The sequence below is a fragment of the Cuculus canorus genome, chromosome 22, assembly GCF_017976375.1.
Source record: "Cuculus canorus isolate bCucCan1 chromosome 22, bCucCan1.pri, whole genome shotgun sequence".
In the NCBI taxonomy this organism is placed as follows: domain Eukaryota; kingdom Metazoa; phylum Chordata; class Aves; order Cuculiformes; family Cuculidae; genus Cuculus; species Cuculus canorus.
The window spans coordinates 4980136-5004185 of NC_071422.1; the positions used below are offsets into that span (position 1 = coordinate 4980136).

Below are 24050 nucleotides of genomic sequence, written 5' to 3' on the forward strand. Positions count from 1 at the left end.
CCACCCCAAACCATTCTGTAATTCTAATAAAAAGAACATAAACACCAATCTCAGAGTCCCATTAGATGATGACTGCTCTTGGAGAGGGTGACACACCTCTCTGTTGCCTTTGCTGTGTGGGATGAACCTTCACCTCCTGCATCTGCCCAAGTCCTTGCGCTGTAGTTTTGGGCAACGTCTCTGCACGTAAAGCATCCAGTGACTTCTGCAGCAGGTCTTGCAAGATGCTACTGCTCCCCAATCTGCTGGGGCTCCCCAAGCCATGCTGTAAACTGTGTCCTCACACCGCAGGTGTGGCTGTGCTGGCACCCACATGTCCACGTTTCCTCTCTAGATGGAGAAGGCTCGTCCAGCCACTGGCCAGGAGCCTCCCGCAATGCCATCCAGGGACCATCGTGGTTTTGTTTTGTGGGTAACCTGGTTTTGTGCTGCACAGGAACCCTGTGCCGCCTCCAGAATGCTCTGGTGGACGCTGTCACCACGCTTCTCATGCACATCGGGGACAGCATCAAAGTCCTGCTGGAGGGCTCTGGGCCCATCTGGGGTGCGGATGGGGTGGAGAAAGCCCACACCACCTCCAGCAGAAGCTCAGAGGGAAAACAGAGCAGAAGCTTGATCATTTGCTGCCTGCCCTCGCGGGCATCCCCTGTCCGAAGAGCACAGGGCTTTACATAACCCCGCTCGCCTTCCTGTCCTCCTGCAATGCTGTTACATAAAGAGCACCGACACTTGTTGGTTTTATGAGATTATTTTGTTACAGACTTTCTGGGAAAAATAAAATTAATGTGGCATGTTAATACCTAAGCCCAGCTCCTCTCCTTTCCGCTGTTAATTTCTTTGGGTTCGTCCCAACGACACACGTTGGCGCGAGGTTGGTGCCAGGGAGGGCGTTAGGGTGCAGGGACAGAAACTTCACAGGGCTAAAATGCCACCAAGAGGCTGCTGTGAGCGATGGAGGGGGACAGGGGGGGTGTGAGAGAGATGGAGGGGGACAGAGGGTGTGAGAGAGAGATGGAGGGGGACAGGGTGTGTGTGAGAGAGATGGAGGGGGACAGAGGGTGTGAGAGAGAGATGGAGGGGGACAGGGTGTGTGTGAGAGAGATGGAGGGGGACAGAGGGTGTGAGAGAGAGATGGAGGGGGACAGAGGGTGTGTGAGAGAGATGGAGGGGGACGGTGGGGTGTGAGAGCAATGGAGGGGGACGGGGGGCTGAAAGCGATGGAGGGGTACAGGGGGGTGTGAGAGCAATGAAGGGGGACGGGGGGCTGAAAGCGATGGAGGGGTACAGGGGGGTGTGAGAGCAATGGAGGGGGACGGGGGGGTGAGAGCGATATAGGGGGACAGGGGGTGTGTGAGAGCGATGGAGGGGGACAGGGGGTGTGAGAGCGATGGAGGGGGACGGGGGGTGTGAGAGCAATAGAGGGGGACGGAGGGTGTGAGAGCGATGGAGGGGGACAGAGAGGGTGTGAGAGTGATGGAGGGGGACAGGGGGGTGTGAGAGCAATGGAGGGGGACAGGGGGGTGTGAGAGCGATGGAGGGGGACAGGGGTGTGAGCAATGGAGGGGGACGAGGGGTGAGAGCGATAGAGGGGGACAGGGGTGTGTGAGAGCAATGGAGGGGGACGGGGAGGTGTGAGAGCGATGGAGGGGGACAGAGAGGGTGTGAGAGCGATGAAGGGGGACAGGGTGTGTGTGAGAGCGATAGAGGGGGACAGCGGTGTGAGGGTGATGGAGGGGGACAGCGGTGTGAGGGTGATGGAGGGGGACGGGGGGTGTGAGAGCGATGAAGGGGGAAAGGGTGTGTGTGAGAGCAATGGAGGGGGACGGGGGTGTGTGAGAGCGATGGAGGGGGACAGAGGGGTGTGAGAGTGTTGGAGGGGGACAGGGAGGGCATGAGAGGGGTGAAGGGAGCGATGGAGGGGGACAGGGGTGTGTGAGAGCAATAGAAGGGGACAGGGAGGGTGTGAGAGCGATGAAGGGAGGAGAAAAGGGTCAGGGAGGGCATGAGAGTGGTGGAGGGAGTGATGGAGGGGGACAGGGGGTGTGAGAGCGATGGAGAGAGGAGAAGAGGGACAGGGTGAAGGTGATGGAGAGGGGGGGAAAAGGAAAATGAATGCGATGGAGACAGTGGAAGAGGGACAGGGCCTCCGGAGGGTGGCGGAGGGGCTGGAAGGGAAGGCCCCAGGGCGCTGCAGGGCCGGGGCTGTCCCTCGGGTGGGTCCCGGCGGTGCCGCCAGAGGGCGCTGCAGGAGCCGCTCCCGCCCCGAACCGCAGCCCGACAGCAACGGGGACGACGCAGGGCCGCCTCCGGCCCCGGGAATGGGGCACCCCGCAGCACGCCGGCACTCCCCTTTCCCCCCAGCACCCCATAAACCCCCTTTCCCCCCAGCACCCCAATAAACCCCCCCCAGCACCCTCATAAACCCCCTTTCCCCCCAGCACCCCAATAAACCCCCCCCAGCACCCTCATAACCCCCCCTCCCCCTCAGCACCCCAATAAACCCCCCTCCCCCCAGCATCCCCGCTATTTCCCCCTTCCCCTCAGCACCCCTCAGCTCTCCCCGCTTCTCCCCAGCACCCCCCTTTCTCCCCAGCACCCCCAGCTCTTCCTCCTTCCCCCAGCATCCCCCAGCTCTCCCTCTTCCCCACAGCTCTTCCCACATCCCCCTAACTCTCCCTCAGCTCTTCTTCCTTCTCCCCACCATCCCCCCAGCTCTCCCCCTTCCCCTTCAGCACCCCCAAGTTCTCCTTGATTCCCCCAGCAACCCCCCCAATCTCTCCCCCTTCCCCTCAGCACCCCCCCCAGCTCTTCCAGATTCCCCCAGCGACCCCCCCTCAACTCTTCCTCCTTCTCCCCAGCACCCCCCCCCCCCCCCCCCCCCCCGGTTCTGCTTCCCCACAGCTCTTCCTGATTCCCCCAGCTCCCCCCCAGCTCTCCCCCAGCTCTTCCTCCTTCTCCCCAGCACCCCCTGAGTTCTCCTCCTTCCCCCCAGTTATTCCTCCTTCTCCCCAGCACCCCCTCAGTTCTGCTTGCCCCCAGCTCTCCCCCTTGTCCCCCACTCCCCCCCAGCCCAGCTTTGCCCTGCTCAAAACCTGTATTAGCACTTAGAAGACATTTTCCCCATCCCAGCGCCCTCTCTTAACCCTTTCCACCTGGACTCCCCCCCCCCCCTCCATTTCATGCCCTCTCCAGCCTTTACTCCTTTAAGAGGTGTAACAGCCCCATTGAGCCACAGAGAGAGGGGGGAACTGCCCCCCCGACTCCCTCCCTGGGGCTGGAGGTCACCACAGTGGGACTTTGGCCTCTTTCTGTCCTCTGGCCAAGGGGCACCGTGCCTGGGGTGACTGCAGGGGCTGAGTGTGTGACACAAGGCTTGGGACACACCTGGACGTGGTTTTGACTCCTTTTGAGCCCATGGACACCTTTGTGCTTCGACCCCCCAGCCCAGATGTGCTAAAAATCATAGTATCATGGAATGGTTTGGGTTGGAAAGGACCTCGAAGCCCAGCCAGTTCTAAACCCCAACACGTCCCACTGGATGAGGGGCTCCAAGGCCCATCCATCCTGGCCTGGAACCCCTCCAGGGATGGGGCAGCCACCACTGCTCTGGGCAACCTGGGCCAGGGCCTCCCCACCCTCACAGCAAAACATTTCTTCCCAACATCTCTTCTCAATCTCCCCTCTTTCAGTTGCTGATGAAAACTGTCCCCCCTCCTCCTATCCCTGCCCTCCCTGACCAAGAACCCCTCCCCAGCTTTCCTATAGGCCAATAAATCCCCTCTTTTCAGTCACATCAGTCCATGCCTGCCCAGACCCCCCCACTAAGGACCTGAGAACACCCCCCCCACCCCAAGGGACAGGGAATCACCATGAGATTTGAAGCCACCCCATCCCTTGGGTGAGGCCCTGGAATGGTGGAGGTGGGAGATGCTGCACGAGGCCATTTGGGTCACACAGGTGGGAACAGATACCCCTTGTCCCCACCACCCCGTTTGCTCCTGCTCCACCCACGCAGCATCCCCAGCTCTGTGCAGTCTGTCCCCATGTCCCCATGGCCTCATCCAGGGTCTTGCCGTGGCTCTGGTGGGTTTCCAGGTCTCAGGAACCTGTTCGTGTTGTGCCTGGCGGTGCGTTGTCTTACTGTGCTAAGCACGTCTTGGTCCAGTTCTCTCTTTCCTGTTAAAGCTCTTTAAGTCACTGATCTGGTTAAACCTTAGCAATCGGTTTGTTTTGCCCTGCAAGTTAATGTGCCTAATTCCTGCCCGGCTTACTCCTGACACCCAGGCTGCCGAGTCTCCATGTGGGGACACGCGTGGGCACATCACGTCGCACATCTCCCTCCGCTCTTGTCCTGGGTGATTTTTGAGCTCAACAGCACCATGTGGAGTTGGGTCCCAGGCAAATTCCTTGGCTGCCCTTGTCCCAGCCCTGGGTGATGAGTGGTGTGGACAGGATGGGTGGCCCAGGTTGGTTGCCCCATCCCTGGAGGTGTTCAAGGCCAGGTTGGATGGGGCTTGGAGCCCCTGATCCAGTGGGAGGTATCCCCGCCCATGGCAGTGGGGTGGAATTGGATGGTCCTTGAGGTCTCTTCCTACCCAAACCATTCCATGCCCAGTGTCCCTCGCTCTGCTCAGCCCTGGCAGCCAGACACAGGTCATGGATGCTGCAGAGCCAGGCAGCTTTGGACCAGGGTGCAAACTCACACCGTGGGGTCCACGCGAGCCTGGTGGGTCCCCCAGCATGAAGCTGACCTGCCACCTCTCCTGGAGTCCTGCCACATGCACCTCATTCCCCGGCAGAGCTGGGACAAGGCTTGGCTGTGGTGCCCACCCTCCTCGGCGCAGCTTCCCCATGGTGTCCCCGTCACAGACCTTCTGCTCTTGGGTGGAGAAACGCAATAGAACACGGCTTCTTCAGCCTTATCCCCTTCCCTACACCTCTTCCAAATGTTTGGATGTTGAGAAAGGTTTTCTCCAAGCATTCGAACGCTTTCTGTAAGGGAATCATTTCAAGAAAGTGGGGTAATTAAGCCTGCTCAGGGCTGTTATTTCTCATGACCTTTTTCCTTTCAGGAAGGCCAGGTTGGAGGAGGTCGTTGGCAGCAGCTGGGACTGTCCAAGCGGTGATTTTCCAGAGTTCAGATATCTCTTCACCTCGCCTCTGTCCTGGGCTTGGCTGAAGCGCCTTGCGAGCCTCCCATCGTGGAGTGGCGTCTCTATTTTCAGCCCCGGCTGCCCTAATCCGATCATACGCCTCCGCCTGTGCCCGGCCGGCTCCTGCCCAAAGCCCACGAGTGCTTCATGTTATGGACTTCTTTGATAGGATCCCGTGGCTCCTCCAAGTGCTGTGGCTGCAACATGAGGGGACTTCTCCTCCCGGTCCTCCCAGGAGCTGATCCTGAGCATCCCAACACCTTTCCCTACTTCTACAGAAGCCAAATCCACAACAAACCCTGGGAAGGGTGGTGGAGAGAAGACTAGACCCCAAAATAGCTGCATAACGTGTCCGGCTCATGTGTGGGTGAGTGGTTTCACCTTTCTCACTGTCCCGTCTCGTGTATAGAAGGGATCAGGTTCCTCTTGCAGCCCCTAATAGACAGGTAAAATATATACATATCATTTAATATATAGATATAAAATAGTATATAATAATAATATATATAATAATAATAATAAGATATATAATAATAATAAGATATAATATATAGATATATTTAATATATAGATATAAAACATCCAGCACCCTGCCCGTAGGGATGCACGGAGGGATGTGCTCCCGAGGGATGTACGGAGCAGAGGCACTAAAGGAGACAACTCCTCCCCTGCACGTTTTGTCTCTCCCTGCTAATCCTCAGCAATCCGATAGGATGGGAGACCTGCAACCCGATCACGGTTCATTAAGGGTTTTAAAGAGATTAATCGCCAAAAGCACCAGTTATTGCTCGCAGCTCCCCTCCTCCGCATCCCCTGGGAGGACCTGGAGGTCCCTGGGCTTCGTGTCCCAGGTGGCTGTGAGGATCCCCCAAAATTACAGTGGTGTAACACTCCGAAACAGCTGGTTTGGCGGTTGGAGATCCCATGGAGGGGTTGGAGATCCCATGGAGGCATTGGAGATCCCATGAAGGGGTTGGGGATCCCATGGAGGGGTTGGAGATCCCATAGAGGGGTTGGAGATCCCATGGATGGACTGGGGATTCCACAGAGGGGTCGGGGATCCCATGGAGGGGTTGGCGATCCAAAGGAGGGGTTGGGGATCCCATAGAGGGGTTGGAGATCCAACGGAAGGATTTGGGATCCCATGGAGGGGTTGGGGATCCCACGGAAGGGTCAGGGATCCCATGGAGGTGTTGGCGATCCAAAGAAAGGGTTGGAGATCCAAAGGAGGTGTTGGAGATCCAATGGAGGGATTGAGGATCCCATGGAGGGGTTGGGGATCCCATGGAGGCATTGGAGATCCAATAGAGGGGTTGGAGATCCAACGGAGGGATTGAGGATCCCATAGAAGGGTTGGAGAACCCATGAAGGGGTTGGGGATCCCATGGAGGGGTTGGGGATCCCATGGAGGCATTGGAGATCCAATAGAGGGGTTGGAGATCAAATGGAGGGATTATAGGTCCCATGGAGGGATTTGGGATCCCGTGGAGGGGTTGGAGAACCCATGGAGGGGTTGGGGATCCCATGGAGAAGTTGGAGATCCCGTGAAGGGGTTGGGGATCCCATGGAGGCATCGGGGAGCAGAGGCAGCTCTGGATTTTCACCTGTGAGATGGTGGCATCTCCTGGTTCCCCCACACAGCACCTTTCTCCCCATGTTGGTGTCTGTGAAATGAGTGTCACCGTGACCTCAGCACCGCCGAGCGGAGGCTCGCGTGTGCCGTGACTCCGGGAGCTGGGAATTGAAGGAACAAAAGCCCCAATATTTTTCCGACCCTGTGTTGTTCGAAGGTGGGTTTGTTCAGGCAGCGAAGCTCACCTGGCAGAGCTGGGGACGGGGGGATTTGGGGCTCAAGGGATGGGTCCTGCTGGTGGCACCTGCGAGGGAATGGGCTCCTGGGTCCCCGTGAGTGTGCGGCCACGGAGCTGAGCGGCTTTGCCATGGAACGAGTGGGAGGGATGGAGGGAGGAGAGGGGAAAGGAAGGAAGAGATGGAGGGAAGAAGGGGAAAGGGAAGACAGAGAGAGAGGGAGAGAGGAAGGAAGAGAAATAGGAAGGAAAGGGGAGAGGCAGAGAGGGAGGAATGAAGGCAGAGATGGAGGGAAGAAGGGGAAAAGGGAGGGAGGGAGGAATGAAGGCAGAGATGGAGGGAAGAAGGGAAAAAGGGAGGGAGGGAGGAAGGAAGGGAGGAAGGAAAGAAGTGAGGAAGGAGAGAAAGGAGGGAGGGAGGGAGAGAGGGAGGAAGGGAAGGAGGGAGGGAGGGAGGGAGGAAGGAAAGAAGGGAGGATGGGAGGAAGAGAGGAATGAAAGAAGGGAGGAAGGAAAGAAGGGAGGAAGGGAGGAAATGAGGAAGGAGGGAAGGGAGGGAGGAAGGGGGGAAGGGAGGAAGGGAGGGAGGGAGGAAGGAAGGAAGGAAGGAAGGAAGGAAGGAAGGAAGGAAGGAAGGAAGGAAGGAAGGAAGGAAGGAAGGAAGGAAGGAAGGAAAAAAAATAACCCCCAGGCAGGGCGCTGTGCCCACCGCCCCACGCGGGACCCCCGGGCACCACAGGGCACCGACACCCAGCGATGTCCCTGGGGTGCGTCAGGCCAACGCCTGCCCCTCGGCACAACTGGCGCACGGCTGGGCTGACGCCGAGGACTATATCTGTCGGTGACGGGCAGGAAAGGAATCCATGGATGGAAGCCAAGCGCGGTCTCCTCTTGGCTCTCCCCGTCGCCTCTTATGGAGAGGAGCAGGAGGGAAGAGGGGCCGGGAGCAGCTCCCGTTATGGAGAAACCCTGGGGAAGCCCTGGCGTGCACGGGGCCCCAGCAGCACACGTGGAGGACAACGTGCTTGGGACATGCCATAATCCATGGGGACATCCCTGAAAGGTGGCTCGAAGCTGCCTGACCACAGCCGGACAGGGAGTCCTGCATTCCCTGAGCTGCTGAGGGAGGTGGGTTTTCCCTTGGGAGATGCACTAATTCCTCTAGGATTTAGGCGGGTCCCAGGAAAAAAAAGACTCATTGCAATAAAGCTCAATGGGATTTAAACACCAGGAGGACCACGGGCTGATACCTCTATATTACAGCTGATGCCTCCCGGAGAGGAGGAGGAAGAGCTCAGACCAGGTGTCGATGACTTGGCTGGGAGTAGCCGGGCTATTAAACTGGCCTCATCCCAGGGCTTTCCATGTTCCTAATATTCAATTAGCACTGTCCTTTGATGCTCAGAGGTCAACCAGTTTCTATCAAGGACCCGATGGGTGGAGACAGGGTGCTCGGTGCTGCCGGGTGCCACGGCATCAGCCTTCGCTTTACGCATGGGCTTGTTCCTACGTGGCTTCCAAGAAAACCTGGGCAGATGGGGAATGTGCAGCTCCTGCAGTGACGGAGCAGCGTTGGGCCAGTGTTACTGTCCCAGCGGTGTCAGGGCAGGAGGGGTTTTTGGTCCTGAGCCATCGTCCAACGACCGCAATATGGTTCTGGTTTATAATCATTGTCCGCTGTTAGGTTTGCCCAGAAAACAGAAAGACGTTAGGATGAGGATTTGTCCACGTATTTGGCACTCAGGATGGTGTTCCGTGCACTGTTCCGTAAACACAAAGTGTTTACATGTTTGTGTGGAAACATAAAGTCCAGATGGAGATCCGTGACAAATGGTGTCCCTCAGGAGTCCGTACTGGGACCGGTGCTGTTTAACATCTTCATTAATGATATTGACAGTGAGATTGAGGGCACCCTCAGCAAGTTGGGAGGTGACACCAAGCTGAGTGGTGTAGTTGCCACACGGGAAGGATGGGATGTCATCCAGAGGGACCTGGACAGGCTGGAGAAGTGGGGCTGGGAGAACCTCATGAGGTTCAGCAAGGCCAAGAGCAAGGTCCTGCACCTGAGTCGGGGTGGTTTCAATCCAGGATGGGGGATGATGTGATTGAGAGCAGTCCTGAGGAGAAGGACTTGGGGTGATGGTTGATGAGAAGCTCCACAGGAGCCGGCAACGTGCGCTCCCAGCCCAGAAACCAACCGTGTCCTGGGCTGCATCCAAAGCAGTGTGGGCAGCAGGGAGGGAGGGGATTCGGCCCCTCTGTTCCTCTCTGGTGAGACCTCATCTGGAGGATTGTGTCCATTTCTGGAGTCCTCAATGTAAGAAGGAGATGGAGCTGATGGAATGGGTCCAGAGGAGTCTACAAGGATGATCGGAGGGCTGGAGCAGCTCCCGAAAGAGGACAGGCTGAGAGTTGGGGTTGTTCATCCTGGAGAAAAGAAGGCTCCAAGGAGACCTTATAGTGACCTTCCAGTACCTGAAGGGGCTCCAGGAAAGCTGGAGAGGGACTATTCATAAAGGCTTGTGGGGACAGGACGAGGGGCAATGGGTATAAACTGGAGAGGGGCAGATTTAGACTGGACATTAGGAAGAATTTCTTCCCCATGAGAGTGGTGAGACCCTGGCACAGGTTGCCCAGAGCAGTGGTGGCTGCCCCATCCCTGGAGGGGTTCCAGGCCAGGTTGGATGGCCTTTGGGCAGCCTGAGCCAGTGGGACGTGTCCCTGCCCATGGCAGAGGGGTTGGAACTGGATGGGCTTTGAGGTCCCTTCCAACCCAAACTATTCTAACTATTCTATAAAACGACGCTTTAAGGTACGGCAGCCACAGGGCAGGTCCTGAGGACATGAACCTTGGAGAGACTAAATGGTAGATGGGACCCCCACAAGCCCAGTGTTACCACCACGGAGACGAGGGACTGAGGGTGGTTTGGGATGGGTGATGATGACACCAGTGATGAAGGATGGCCAGGGTCTGCGGTGCGATGCCCCATTCCGACAGCTCAGTGCTACCACTGTGCAATGTTCAGCTTCATACACGGAAGAATTCGGGGGTAGATTTGGGGACCGCAGGAGCTCTGAGCATCTTTGGCACAGGTGGTAGGACAGAGCCCTGGCAGAACCAAGCCCTGGTACAGGCCAGGTCCTCCCTGACCCCCCTGCTTGGTGACCAGCAGGGCTTCCCAGGACAAATTGAGAGAGATGTCCTTTCGCTGGAGTGCAAATTAAACACCTCTTTGTGCAAACTCGCAGAGCATAAAGAGAGTTGAAACCTGGGCAGCTCAGCATGGTGACAGGTCAGGGCATGGCTGAGCTCCCCCCGGATTGAGTCCAGCTCCCTGGGAACCTCCCCTCAGAGCCGGGGAAACCAACGCCGCTGCTCTTTCCCACGTGTTATTGTGCTGTGCAAATATTTGCTTTGGAAAGTGCTGCCTTGCCCCGAGCCCCACAGCCAAGGCTGACCCTGGCAGAAAGGCTGCTTGCACCAGGCACCGAGGATGGATCCTGCTTAGATGTAAAACCATGCTCTTTACTGAAGGGTAACAACAATTCTGGAGCAGCCTTGTGCTCCCGGGGATGCTCTGTGGGGGCTCAGGACCTTCCTTGGGGCAGGGCGTGGAGGTGCTGTTGCAGCCCATGATGCTCATGGCTTTGGAGAGATGATCTTCCTCATCCAACCTCTCCTTGGCCACATCCACAGCTGGGAAAGCACCCAGGAAATGGGCCAGCAGGGCTGGAGAGGAGGTCAGCACCCCATCGCACAGCACCCTGGGGTGCAGAACAGGCGCAGGGAGTGCTCAGGGTGTCCGCACTGGGCTCAGAGACTCCTAGAGATGGGCTAGGGAGACACCCGCAGCGGGAAGAACCTTGGGAAGGGCTTGGAAGCTGCTTGAAGGTCTTAGAGGGAAATCCGAGCCTGATTTGTGCCGGTTTTCACCCTGTCTTTGCTCTTAGAAATGCCCTTTTGGTTGGCAGGCAACAGGAGAGGGGTTTGTGGATGGGAGCAGTGAATAGCTAGAGGGGTTCAGGGCAGGATTTTGGGGTGGGAGCCCCTGCAGTGGCCACGTTTCTGGCTCTGCCCGCGCTCCCCAGCCCTGGCCTCCGTGCTGCCGGGAGCCGGACCAGCCCTCGGTGTCTGGGACACTGGCCTTTGTTTCAGAGAATAAAGTTAGCGCTGTTACTCAGCCTGTCGCTATTCCAGCAATTCCTGCCTCCACTTTTGCTCGGCAGCGAGGAAACATTCCTGCCTGGGGGCTGCCAAGAAAAATACGCACGGAACACGGAGGGGGGGGGACACACAGGGATGGGGACTATGTGGGATTGTGGCTCCGTCGGGACAAGCATCGCACTCCAGCTGTGGGGTGGTGCCTTCTTTCCATCCCATAAAAGCCCATTCTCAGTGTGGGACACCGGTAACTCATCCCATTAATGCAACGAGTGGCTCGTGGTCCCCTGGGTGATCAAATGGGGCACATGGGGACAAGCGGTGTCGCTTCTGGGGTGTCCCAGAGGTGAAGCCTTATTGCCCAGGGCCACCGATTTCCATGGAAAGTTTTGCTGATGCCAACGAGGCTCCCAAGAGCCACGTTATTTTTCTTGCCTGCTTCCTGCCCTTTACCTTGCGACAGGCAAAGCCAACAGCCCTGCCCTGGGTCATCCCCCCTTGTCCCCTGGAATCTCCCACATCCTCCCGCTGCTCCCTCCTGAGTGGAAAAAAATTGGCTGCCCTGATAACCCAGGGTAAAACAACCACCTCGAGAAAAGCCGTGGCCACTGCCAGCCAGGTTTTGGCTACCAACCAGCGAGCCCGTGGCTGTGGGCAGGGGAAAGAGCTCGGCAAGGCTGCAGATGATGCCGTGATTGAGCTGTGGAGGTTGCAATGAAATCGTAGCCTGGCTTTGCAGGGAAAGAGGATGTGGGAGGCTGTGGGCTGCCAGATTTGAGGGGCTCGGCCACCGGCTGGCTTGCTGTGGCTGAGAGCATCCAGCCCGTCTGTGGCAATTCCTCTTTCGGTTCTGCCCGGTGCTGGTGGGAGAATGAGCGGATGGAGACTTGAAAGTGAAACCCACCAGCAGTGGGTGCACCAGCACCCATCCCGTCCTCTGCACGAGGGTTCAGAGGAGGCTGCAAAGATGATCCGAGGGCTGGAGCACCTCTCGAACGAGGACAGGCTGAGACAGTTGGGCTTGTTCAGTCCGGAGAAGAGAAGGCTCTGAGGAGACCTTATAGTGATCTTCCAGTACCTGAAGGGGCTACAGGAAAGCTGGAGAGGGGCTGTTCACAAAGGCTTGTGGGGATAAGATGATGGGCAATGGGTATAAACTGGAGAGGGGCAGATTTAGACTGGATATAAGGAGGAATTTCTTCACCATGAGAGTGGTGAGACACTGGCCCAGATTGCCCAGAGCAGTGGTGGCTGCCCCATCCCTGGAGGGGTTCAAGGCCAGGTTGGATGGACCTTGGGCAGCCTGATCCAGTGGGAGGTGTCCCTGCCCATGGCATGGGGTTGGAACTGGATGATCTTTAAAGTCCCTTCCAACCCAAACCATTCTATGATTCTGTGATGGAGAGATTTAGGTGCTATCAACCGCTGTCTTGGCCGACATCTCCTGCCCACGCTGAACTGGAGCTGTAGGACACATCAAACCTTGTGAGAGCCGAGAGTAGGTCCTGCTCCATCCTTTTTTGGGGGCATAGTCCTCTTCTGTCTGCTCCCTCCCACCCCTGGGAGACGCTGGCATTGCATACTCACCCCGTTGTCTGAAAAAAAGTGGAGAACAGAACCCACATCCATACTCCAAAAACCCACTGGAAAGCCTTGTGAGCACCAACAGCTTTAACCCGACCGACCAAGGGCTCAGCATTAAGCCCAGGGCAGCACACTCGCAGCTGGGGCTCCGCGCTACAATGCCCAACCTGGGAACAAAGGGAATTCGGAGGCCGAGAACGTCCCTTCCCAGCCCCAGGGACATTAAACAAAACCCAAGAGACCATTCTCCCTTTGTCAGCCCTGCGGGTCACCTCAGGTTTGATCTACAGCCCAGCGCGGCTGGTGGAAAAATTCCCGGTGAGAGTTTTGGATCAGGTCCCTGCTGTTTTCTCCCGGTTGGGGAGTTGCTGGCAAAGCTGCTGGGAGACTGCTTGTGGGGATGCAAACCCCAAAAAGCCCTGTTTGTCCTTTCAAAGCCCCTCTGAAGTGGCTCGTAGGGTTGTATTCTCCCCATTCCCCTTCTTGCTGAAAGCTTTTAAGTGCTTCCTACATCTGAGAACGTTTGAGGTGTGGCTGCAGGACCAGATGTGCTCAAAGCCTGGAAACATCCTAAATCGAAGCCCGAGGTGCACCGTGGATTCCCAGGGTCACAACCCTCCGAGCTCCCATCACTCCATCCACTTTCAGCCTCAGGATTTGAGCCCAAATCACCACTTGTTATCAAAATTTTGGCCAAGATGAAGCTGTATTTCCACTAGAGAAGAGCTGTTAAGAGTTTTAGAGAGAAAACCTTCCAGCCCATGGGTTTGGCTGATCCTGGGATGCACAGGGATCTGCCCATGGGTCTGGCTGAGCTCGGGATGCACAGGGATCTGCCTATGGGTTTGGCTGATCCTGGGATCCACAGGGATCTGCCTATGGGTCTGGCTGAGCTCGGGATCCACAGGGATCTTCCCATGGGTCTGGCTGAGCTCAGGATCCACAGGGATCTGCCCATGGGTCTGGCTGAGCTCAGGATCCACAGGGATCTGCCCATGGGTCTGGCTGAGCTCCACAGGGATCTGCCCATGGGTCTGGCTGAGCTGGGGATCCACAGGGATCTGCCCATGGGTCTGGCTGAGCCTGGGATCCACAGGGATCTGCCCATGGGTCTGGCTGAGCTCGGGATCCACAGGGATCTGCCCATGGGTCTGGCTGAGCTCGGGAACCACAGGGATCTGCCCATGAGTCTGTCTGAGCTGGGGATCCACAGGGATCTGCCCATGGGTCTGGCTGAGCTCGGGATCCACAGGGATCTTCCCATGGGTCTGGCTGAGCTCAGGAATTGCATTATAGCCAAAAGCTATGTTAATTTTGCCATCTCCCTCTCCTCGACTCTTCAGATGACCCCCAAGTTATGTACATAAATAACGTTAAACAGCTGTAATCTCCTGCACTGCACACAGAGCTGGGAGAAAGCAGCCAGGACACAAAGGTTGCTGTAATCTTGAAATACCTGAAGAACAGGGCACAGCGAGGAGAATTTATTCCCTGCTGTCTCGACCCGCTCTGGCCGAGGCTGTCTGAGCCACAGAGTCACCAGTGAGAAATTCAAAGAGAAGCACAGTATCACTAAAGCTGGAGAAGGCCTTTCAGCTCATCCAGTCCAACCATCACCTGCTACTAAACCATCTCCGAAAGTGCCGTGGCTACAGGGTTTTTGAACCCCTCCAGGGATGGAGACTCCACCACTGCCCTGGGCAGCCTCTGCCAGGGCTTCACCACTCTGCCAGTGAAGAAATTTTTCCCAATATCCAATTTAAACCTCTCCTGGTGCAACTTGAGGTCATTTCCTCTTGTCCCATCGCTTGTTATTTGGGAGAAAAGCTCAGCACCCACCTGGCCCCAACCTCCTTTCCAGGAGCTGCAGCGAGCGATGAGGTCTCCCCTCAACCTCCTCTTTTCCAGCCTAAACAGCCCCAGGGCCCTCAGCCTCTCCCAGAACCTCTGGGCTCCAGACCCTTCCCCAGCTTCATTGCCAAATAATCCCACCGAGAGCAAATAACTGAGCTCTGCTGTGGCTTTCCAGGTGTTGGGATGTTTTGGTGCCGGCGGTGCAATCGGTGCCGCATTGCTGCTCGTGGGCTCAAACAGATGGGAAGAGATAGGAAGGGGACTTTCTGGGCTCCTCTCATCTCATTGTGCTTTGTGACATGGAACTGATGCCAGCGAGGCCACCAACATTGGGGACATGCGTAGCAGACACTGTCAAGGCACGATCCGACCTCTCCAGTATGAGCCGTGCCGATGCGCCAGCCCACGATGGACACCTGGGTTGGGTGACAGTAGGGATGAGCATCTCCCCATCCACTGCACCAGCTGGTGGGCTGGTGTGGTCCTGGAGCAGGATGCAGCCCACATGCGTGTCCCAATGTGTCTCAGCACACACACGGGTGCCGGAGGGGGCTCCGTGCAGCTGGAAAACTCATTCCCCTTCCCTGGAGGAGAAAGGCTGGATTAGACCCCCAGCCTGGAGGCTCCTGGGCTGGAGCACAGCACAGGGTCTAGGGATGCATGGGTCCTTATCTCAGCTGTCCTTATCACGGCTGGGTCCATGTGCTGACTGCTGCACCGAGGATGGGCAAAAGCTGATCCCACACAGCTCCGGCAGCTCCAACCCCAGCGGCATCGGCTGCAGAGCAGCAGCTGAGCAGGTGGATATCACAAAGCACCTCATCACCACCTTTTTGCCAGTCCACGTCCTTCGAAGGAACAATTAAAAGGTCTTTCCCGGGTGTGACACATGGCGTGGGGACTCCCAGAGCCACCCAGTCCAGTTTGGGAGGGTGATGTTCCCCTGCCATCCCCACCCACCACCTGCTCCAGGCTGTCGTGCTCGCACGGGTGTCCCTGCTCCCATCCTGGCTGTGACAGCAGGCTGGTGGCAGCCACATCCCCCAGCCCCTCAGGCCCTGCTGGTGGAGCTGAGAAGGCAATTCCCACCTGGATGATGCAAGCCCTGGGTGATGAGGTGCAGGAGGAACCTCTGGATGGAGCCATGGGTGAACCCTGAGGGTGCGTTGGGCTCCGTATCCCTTCCCAAAGCCCAACGCCTCATGCTGGAACACCGGCTCTGCCGTACAGCCCCTCTTGGCACCTCTTGCAGCAGAAGCGTGTCCAGCTGAGGTGCCCTGATGTTTCAGACAGCCTGGAGTCACAGCTTAGGTGAGCTCTTGCAGGTCCCCACCACCCTCTCCATCAGTATTTCAGCTTGAAATGATTACTTGGATCTCACAGAGCTGCTCCTGTCTAAACAGATCTCTTCATCCTTCCTGATGGACCTGCCTGGTGCATTGACCATTGGGCAGAAACTCCTGGAAAACCCGGCTGCGAGCACGGCTATGCTGGAGGAGACCCTGGTGAGCATCCCATCCGACCGGGGAAACCATCACACCAGTGTCCCCTCATCCCGCAGCCAAATCCTCCCTGGAAATGGCCCCGAGAGCACTCGCCTAGCCCAGCCGTGCAGGGCTTATCGAGCTGGCCCAGCTCCCAGCCAAGATCACGTAGGGTCAGGCTCGGCTCCGAAATGGAAGGGCATCCCTTCTCCGAGAAACCTGTACCTGGCTCCTGCCCAGCCCTGGTGCCTATTCTGGGCTGGTGGGGCTGCATTGCAACACCTCCTTTCACCCCGATACTGCAGCCATCGACGCCAGAGGGGCTGCAGGGGGGCTCACCCCCACCCACCACCCATGGGCAAGCAAGGAGCTGGCAACGGGCTCTCATAGGATCGTGGAATGGGTTGGGTTGGAATGGACCTCAAAGCCCAGCCAGTTCCAACTCCTGCCATGGGCAGGGACACCTCCCCCTGGATCAGGGGCTCCAAGAACCATCCAACCTGGCCTGGAACCCCTCCAGGGATGGGGCAGCCACCACTGCTCTGGACAACCTGGGCCAGGGCCTCCCCACCCTCACAGCAAAACATTTCCTCCTAAGATCCCATCTCAGTCTCCCCTCTTGCAGCTGAAAACCATTCCCGTTCATCCTATCCCTGCCTTCCCTGATCAAGACCCCCCCCCCTCAGTTGTCCTGGAGCCCCATTCAGTCCTGGAAGCTGCTCTAAGTTCTCCCCCCAGCCTTCCTTTCTCCAGGCTGAACAACTCCAGCTCTCTCTCTGTCCTTGTACGGGAGATGCTCCAGCCCTTGGATCATCTTTGTGGCTTCCCCTGGACTCGCTCCAACAGCTCCATGTCCTTCCTGTGCTTTCAGCCATAAGCAGAGGGCAGGAGAAGGGCCACCATTCCGGGAGAACCCAGCAGATTTCCCCTCGTAGGCAGATGTGCCCCATCTGGATCTCACTGGTGAAGCTGGACTTGGCTCCGAGTCCTGTTACACGCACGCTCAGCTGTTGGGCAGCCGATGCTGGAGCACAGCCCGCTCTCTGCTTGCCGACGGATACCCTGGCACGAGGTGCAGGAGCCGGCGTGCAAAGGGAAGGCTCAGCATCACCCATGCTTCTTTTGGGAGGCGCAACTCCAGCTGATGGCTCCACCAAAGAGAAAACCTTGTGCAGGAGATTAAGTTTTACCCCAAAGCAGCCCGCAGGCAAACACAGCTGCCAACCTGCAGTTAGAACAGAGAGGAAAAAAGAAACCCAACCCAACCCCTTTGATCCCGCAGCCCTCACGGCACGAGCCGGTGGTTGGGGGAAGCCCTGTAGTCACCTTGCCGGGTTCCCCATTCCTGTGTGCAGCCAATGGCACCTTCGCTGGGGTTTGGGGACACAGAGGCGGTGAAAAGAAGAAAGGAGGAAAGGGAACAAGGCAGCAGCCACTGATGGGGCTAATGAGAGGGTGGATTTCTTCAATTATAGGATAATGCCAGTAATCCCGGCTTTCGAAGGTTTAGGCGAGTGACAACTGCTGTGGGATGAGCCTGCCTTCCTCCCACCCACGCGACGGCTGAGGAGCTCAGCGCCTTCTGTGCTGTGAACTGGGAAGAGGAGCGGCTCCCCGCCTGCCCACGAACACCAGCCCTGGCACCCAAACACCCCGCAGCACCCTCACCTGCCAGAGGGTCTCCCCTTGGCATCTGCTGAAACCCATCGACTGCCCTGGTGGAGATGGACCCCTTCCATCCCAGCCCATCGTGGTGGCTCCTGGGTTCCAGCTGCTGGCACATCCCAGTTAGCAGTGTCCTGTCACCTCTCCTGGAGGCAGAAGCTGGCTCTTCCCGGCTGCCGGTGGGTTTTACGCTTACCTGGGGCCACATGGAGCTGCTGGAGCCACCAGCGAACAACTGCACTGATGGGAAAGAGCAGAGAGCCCCAGAAACCGGGTGCATCCCAGTTTCTCCAGGGGTCACTGCCTTGCAAGGGGGGAATTTCCTCTACTCCATCCAAAGCAATGCCAACCCTATCGCTCCGGCAGCGAGAGAGGCACTGGTGGAGCCAGATTTGAAACCTCGTTCTCTCCCGTGGTCCTACGAAAGCCTTGAATGACTCTTTTATTCTCCCCATGCCAAGGAGCAAAGAAAGAGATGCTCGCAGATAAGAAACTGGAAGGATGGCCGAGAGATGGGGTTTGGTTTTGGCACTGGATAAACCACGTTCATTCAGCCAGGAGCCAGCTGGAAAACAATGCTTGTCCCTGCAGTTTCTCCTGGCTCACCTGTGCAGCTCGCGATGGCCTCGGGGTGGATGGGTTGAGGTTGGACATAAGGCAGCCTGCCTGGATCAAACAAATCATCAACTAAATAACTACCGGATAATTATGGCTATTAGCAATGTCTCCAATTCCCTGGGCATTAATGGGAGGCGGAGGGTACCCAGCCCCTCCCAGGGGTACGTCACCAGTGACGTACGATGGTGGTGAGGATGTGCTAACTCACGTTGCTCTGCACCCTCCATCGCGAGCTGGAACAGCAGCATTCAGCCCCAGACGAGCAAGTTGGGTTCCAAGGCTGCCTTCTTTGGGAGCACACATTACAAACCTCCTGAGCTTCGTGGTAGGAGCCAGCCCAAACCCACAGAGGACACACATGCTCCGCAGTCCCTCATAGGGTGGTTGGCACCATTGGGAAAGGCTTCATCACTCCTGCACTCCCACCATCCACAATTAGGGGTTTCTCAGCCTTCCCAGGACAGTGGCGCTGCTGTGATGTTGATTAAAACACCCTCAGGCGGACGAAGATTCCTTCAGGGACTGATTCCTCCCGAGTCCTGATTGCGGCAACAGGGAGAAAACCCCTCTGTGAAGGGGTGAAAGGGGGTTTCACTGTGGATATTCAGTCTTTGCAGGGACCATCTTCGGCTGCAGGGGAGGAGGAGCAGGGGAAGAAACTGGCTGAACTTGTTACACTGGTGATAGATGAAAAGGCTGGTTAGTAAGAGCACGTTAACATTATGTCCAGTCTTTAAGGAATGCATCCAGGATCCATTAGGGGAACAGTAGTTAGGTGAATCACGCTGTGGACATGCGGATTTAACCGGGATTTCAAGCCCAAGCGACCTGTAATTGCATATTAGTAGAGGGATGCTTAGAGTAATCAGCTGTTCCAGCCACGCCAGCCCGGTGGCCACGGGGGGAAGGGAGGAGGGCTGGAGGGGTGTCCTGCATCCCAGCCCCTCCTGGGATTAAAAGGCAAAAATATAGGCCACGCAAACACCGCAGGGAACGTGCTGCTTGGTGGCTTTTCCTTTGAAGGCACTGCTCTTGCTGAAAGTGGGGGTTGAGAGCAGCAAGATAAGCAGGGTAAATATGCTGTGGTGGCAGGAGGGGGCAATGATCAACCACCTCGGAGCTGTTGGCTGAGCCCAGAATAGCTGGTCTTGTGCAGAGGGACTCCAAAGAGGGATGTCCCCATCCATCAGCGAAGAGGAGGAGAGGTGGGAACAGCCCTTTCATACTCTGACACCCTGGAAAAACTATGTGAGCTCTTAGGAGTGCAAATGCATGTTCTCACTTGTACGAGGAGGGAGATAACATATTACACACCACCCTGCGCCTCCCCTGGCACTGCTCCAGCCTAATCCCTGTCTCCAAACCATGGTCCCACCTACAAGTCATCTTCTGTCCTAGAAATGCCATTATTTCCCCCTCCCCGGCATCGCTGAAGGGATGTTCAGCGGATTGGGGTATGGGGGTGCGAGGAAACCCCAGCCCGTCTCATATTGTGCAACAGCTCAAGGCTGTAGGGTGACATTTTTACCTCCTTTCCTAAGAAAACATGACTTCACGACCGCTGTCAGTCATTCTCCTTAATAACTTGGGGTGCCAGCAGATGATTTCAATCAAATTTGTCAGAGCCATCAAGTTTCTACAAGCTGAAATGGGTGGCCAGGCACAGGGAGCCGCCCAGCCGAGGGAGCAGCACAGCGACCGCAGCTCCCAGCCCCAGCAGCAGCCACTTGGCCCGTGTGCAGCTCTCATCAGCTACAACTGACGCCGTGGCTCGCTCCTCCAAAGCAGGAGCTGCTAGAAGAGAAGGAGCAGGGAAGAGCAGGCACCTGGTGAGCCACTGTTGGCTTTTGCAGAAGGAAATAAAAGTTTTCAGGGAGCTGGACTGCTGTCCCAGTGGCATCAGCGATCTCTTCTTGAAGGAAACACTCGGGCTTCTGATTCAAGGTTGCATGCAAGAAGTCAGAGGTGGGGGAATGTGGCTGATTCAGGGGGCTGATGGAACTTCCCGCTGCATCTCCTTGCCGTCAGCTGAAAGCACTGCAGCAAATTGCATTTGGAGCTGAACCGTGCGAATGCCACAAGCACAGGGACAAAAAGAAAGCATTTTAAATGCACCTCCGCAGCAGCTCTAACACGAGCTGAAATCCTATTTGTCATATGCAACCCTCAACCTCCAGCAGGCAGCAGCTGGAGCCAGAAGATAGGAGGGTTTGATGACAGCACAACCTGCACGCTGCACAGTTCTCGCTCTCAGCCCTCACTCCTCTAAGGCTCAGCTGCTCCCCAGGCTCAGGACCATGGCAAAAAGGACTGAGTTTGTGCCATCCTCCAGCAGCTCAGCTCCATCCCCACACCACCGGGAGCAAACTGCCCTCCCGGTATGTACGTATCAATGAAGCATTTGTCTCGTGTTTGGCACCAGGCACCAGAGCACAAGGGTCCGTGTGCTGCATCGCCTAAACACAGCTATAAATGGAAAGAGGAGCCGCACAGACAGACTGTTCTCTCATTCTGCATCAGCTCAAATAGCAGAGTTAACACCCGCGCTGCCCGAGCAGCTACCGAGGAGGATGGCAGCCGAGAAGAAATGTCTGCGTACTACAAGAGAGAAGCTAATTAGAGAGATTGAGATGCAATTTGAATGCCACGCTGGGTCTAGCTATCCGCCTGCACAGAAACGGTGCCACCCTCGGCATTGAGCTGGCAGATTAAGGACAGCTAAAAGCAGGAAGGTTGGAGCAAGATGCTTCTTGCATTCTGGAGATTCAAGACAAATTCCTCCCGTTTCAGTGATTTTGGAGCTCTGCCAGATGTCACTCTAGGAGAAAAGCTGCTGAGGGCAAGTCTGCAGATGCAAACCCTGCAGCGCAAGCCCTGGAAACAACCTTCACTGATACAGCACTGAGTATTTTTGGATGTGGCTCAAGGCAGAGATGCTGCAGGGCAGGTGCTGTACTGCCCTGCTCACACAGCAGGGTGGGCTTCTCCGCTCCTCACCGCAATCATCCCACCCGTATAACCCAGCGCAGCCTGCCACGGGCATAACACCCATGGTCTAAATATAGGGAATTGTTGGGACAGAGCCACAGACACCAACCTACATCTTTCCTCGGAGCAAAGCCCTAGAGCCAAGGCAGAGAGAAGTGCTCTGGCACCCAGCACACACCAACACACCCATCGCTAGAGTCCAAATCTCATCCAGCAGATACTCAGGCACATCCTGACTTGTTCGTCACCCTCTGTTCAAAGAGAGAAATAAATGACAGACTACAGGCTGTGAGAAAATATATGTGGGGTTTTTTTTATTCGACAATTAACAAAAGAGGGATCCAAATCTCAGTTGTAAACATTGATAGCTCCTTTCTGATCACAACTAGTACTTTCCACGAACATCCCTTTGTATAGTCTGATCCGCTCCAACAATGACAAGCCGACTCTGTCAGGGCTTTTGCTGCTCTGCTCAGGGTCACAAATCCCGAGGCAGCTTATTCACCAGAGCATCAACAGGACCCACCACTGGCACTGAGAAGACAGCTGACAAACTAAGCAGATATTTCAGAGCCACTCCCATGTGCGAGACGCTCAGGGAAGGTAGGAGCTTCACGCTGGGTTGCGTGCAAGCGAGAGGTAAGCATTCCATTTCACTGCCCATAGGTTTAGAGAGCAATCGGCCCTGCAAGAGCAGAGTCCTAGTCCAGGAGGAAACAGGGACATGGTCTTAAATGGTGCCAGCCCAGCAAGAACAACCCAGACCTGTCGTCAGAGGGAAGCTTGGCCCTGGACCATAAAAACTTGGAGATCTAGAGCCAGTAAGTTTGTCCCAAAGAGGGACTGGCAGATCATCAGCTCGATTGTTGCAGTGGAACCAGAAGTGCCTGTAGCTTGACAAGGGGAAGTGAAACCTCATCTTAGGCTGGAGGGCAGCCAGAGCTTCTTACACCTAGCTACAGGCAGCCAGCTTCCAGCCACCACCCAAGCATCTGGCTTGGACATCATCAGATCCAAGCTTTTTTTGGGAGAGATCAACCTTTCAGAGCCTCTCACTCTCCCCTTTCAAGAGGAACCACTTTGCAGGTGGCTCAGGTACACAAAATAAGCCAATTACTCAAGCAACTTCTTGCTGTTCGTGACCATCAGCAGAGAAGAATGAAGTCATGGAGAGGCAGCAGCAGCGAGAGGCTCCCAGCACCAGCCCCACAGCAGGGACCTCAGCTCAGCACCAACACCAAGCCGACTGCCCCATCGGGCACCCTCCCCCACCAGCAACTTGAGGAGCTACCAGGAAAAGGGAAGATGCACAACACTAAAGAACAGTGTTATAAATAGAAACCTCTCTCAGCCACCAGAGCGACCTGCCAACACGCTCCCCAGGCTCCGTAGCCACTTTGGTTTGAGGGACTAAGCCTGATGTACAAGTAGCATTCAGCCAGGTCCAGAACCAGGATCCCAGCTCGCACCTCTCGAGGCAACCCGTTGGTTCGGAGCCTGGTTCTTGGGTGACTCTACTCCCATCATCTCAACGCCACACTGCCCAAAGGGACAAGGAAATAATAATAAAAAATCCAACAGATTTGAATACACTGTATTTATTTGTAACAGATTCTAAAGAATCTAGTGAGTCTGTCAGGCCCATTGCATGACAAGTGATACAGGTGTAGGAAAAAAAACATTTAAAACAAAATCAAGTGCCATTCAAGCTACTGGAATCTTCCAATTGCCCCCTCACAGGAGGAGGCAGCACAGTATCACTGCAAGGTCTAGAAAAATTCAGATTCAACCCATTCACAAGAGTCCCACCACACACACGCTGTAAATCAAAAAGTGCAATCTCAACATAAGTTGCCCTGCCGAGCTGTTGGCTGTAGGGAATCTTTTTGACATCTTAAACGGGAAGGAGGGAATCTCAGTTTAGTGCGTCTATGTGGGTAGAGGGTAAGCAGCCTGTAAAAAGCAAGCCACATGTCTCTGTTCATCTGAAGTTTAAAATGCAGGATAAAATATCTTCCCTTGAAGCCATGAAGGTGGCACACTTTGGATCTCAAAAGCAGCCCTCAAACCAGTTGTACCTTGCATTCTGAAGCTCCCACCACGGGGATCAGGCTCCAGGAAGCAGGGAGTTACCGGGCTGCGGCAGAGTCTGCACCAGCTTTGTCCATGAAGGCAAAGCTATTCTACAGGCAGGCAGTTAAACCTGTAAGAACTAAATCATTAGTGACATTTCCGTCAGCTCTGACTGGGTAGGAAGCAAACCGGACCAATTCCAAACTGGTTAGTCCATGTCAAGAGCCCCCAAATCGCTTCCCCCCCATCCCCTTACTCCCACTCCACACTGCCCCTACCCCCAAAATAGGAGCAATCTGGCTATACACATTCCAAGGATCTAGTCTTTATTAGAGCGTTCAGTCTGCCCAGCTAATACAGTTTCGTCACAAAAACAAAAAACCCAAGTCAGTAAAGATTCTCAATTAACATCAGCCTGGGAGGAAGCACCACGAAGCCATGGTGTTCCCAGAGCAGCATCTCTAGGGAGTGCCTGCCTGCTCGCCCAACTCTGCCTCTGTGCATAGTTAAATCTGAGATGATGCTTCCCAAGAACGGGCACAGCAATCCAGGCACCTCAATGAAAGACTGTTTGTGCTCTGGACACCCAGCAGCTTCAAAGCCACACTGGACTAAGAGAGCTAAACCCTCAAGACAAGAGGGTTTGTTTAGAAAAGACAGA

The 24050-nt window shown here is 56.0% G+C and overlaps 1 long non-coding RNA gene across 2 annotated transcripts; it reads left to right on the top strand.

Moving 5' to 3' along the window:
- The first annotated feature begins 847 nt into the window (after positions 1 to 847).
- On the top strand, positions 848 to 21450 carry LOC128854294 (uncharacterized). Of its 2 annotated transcripts, XR_008453313.1 has the most exons (4): positions 848 to 871; positions 5073 to 5520; positions 15965 to 16066; positions 17521 to 21450. It is a non-coding gene; the product is annotated as an uncharacterized LOC128854294 (long non-coding RNA). The 2 variants fall into 2 exon arrangements; XR_008453312.1 differs by lacking the exon at positions 848 to 871 and having other exon boundaries at positions 4707 to 5520.
- Positions 21451 to 24050: the final 2600 nt, after the last annotated feature.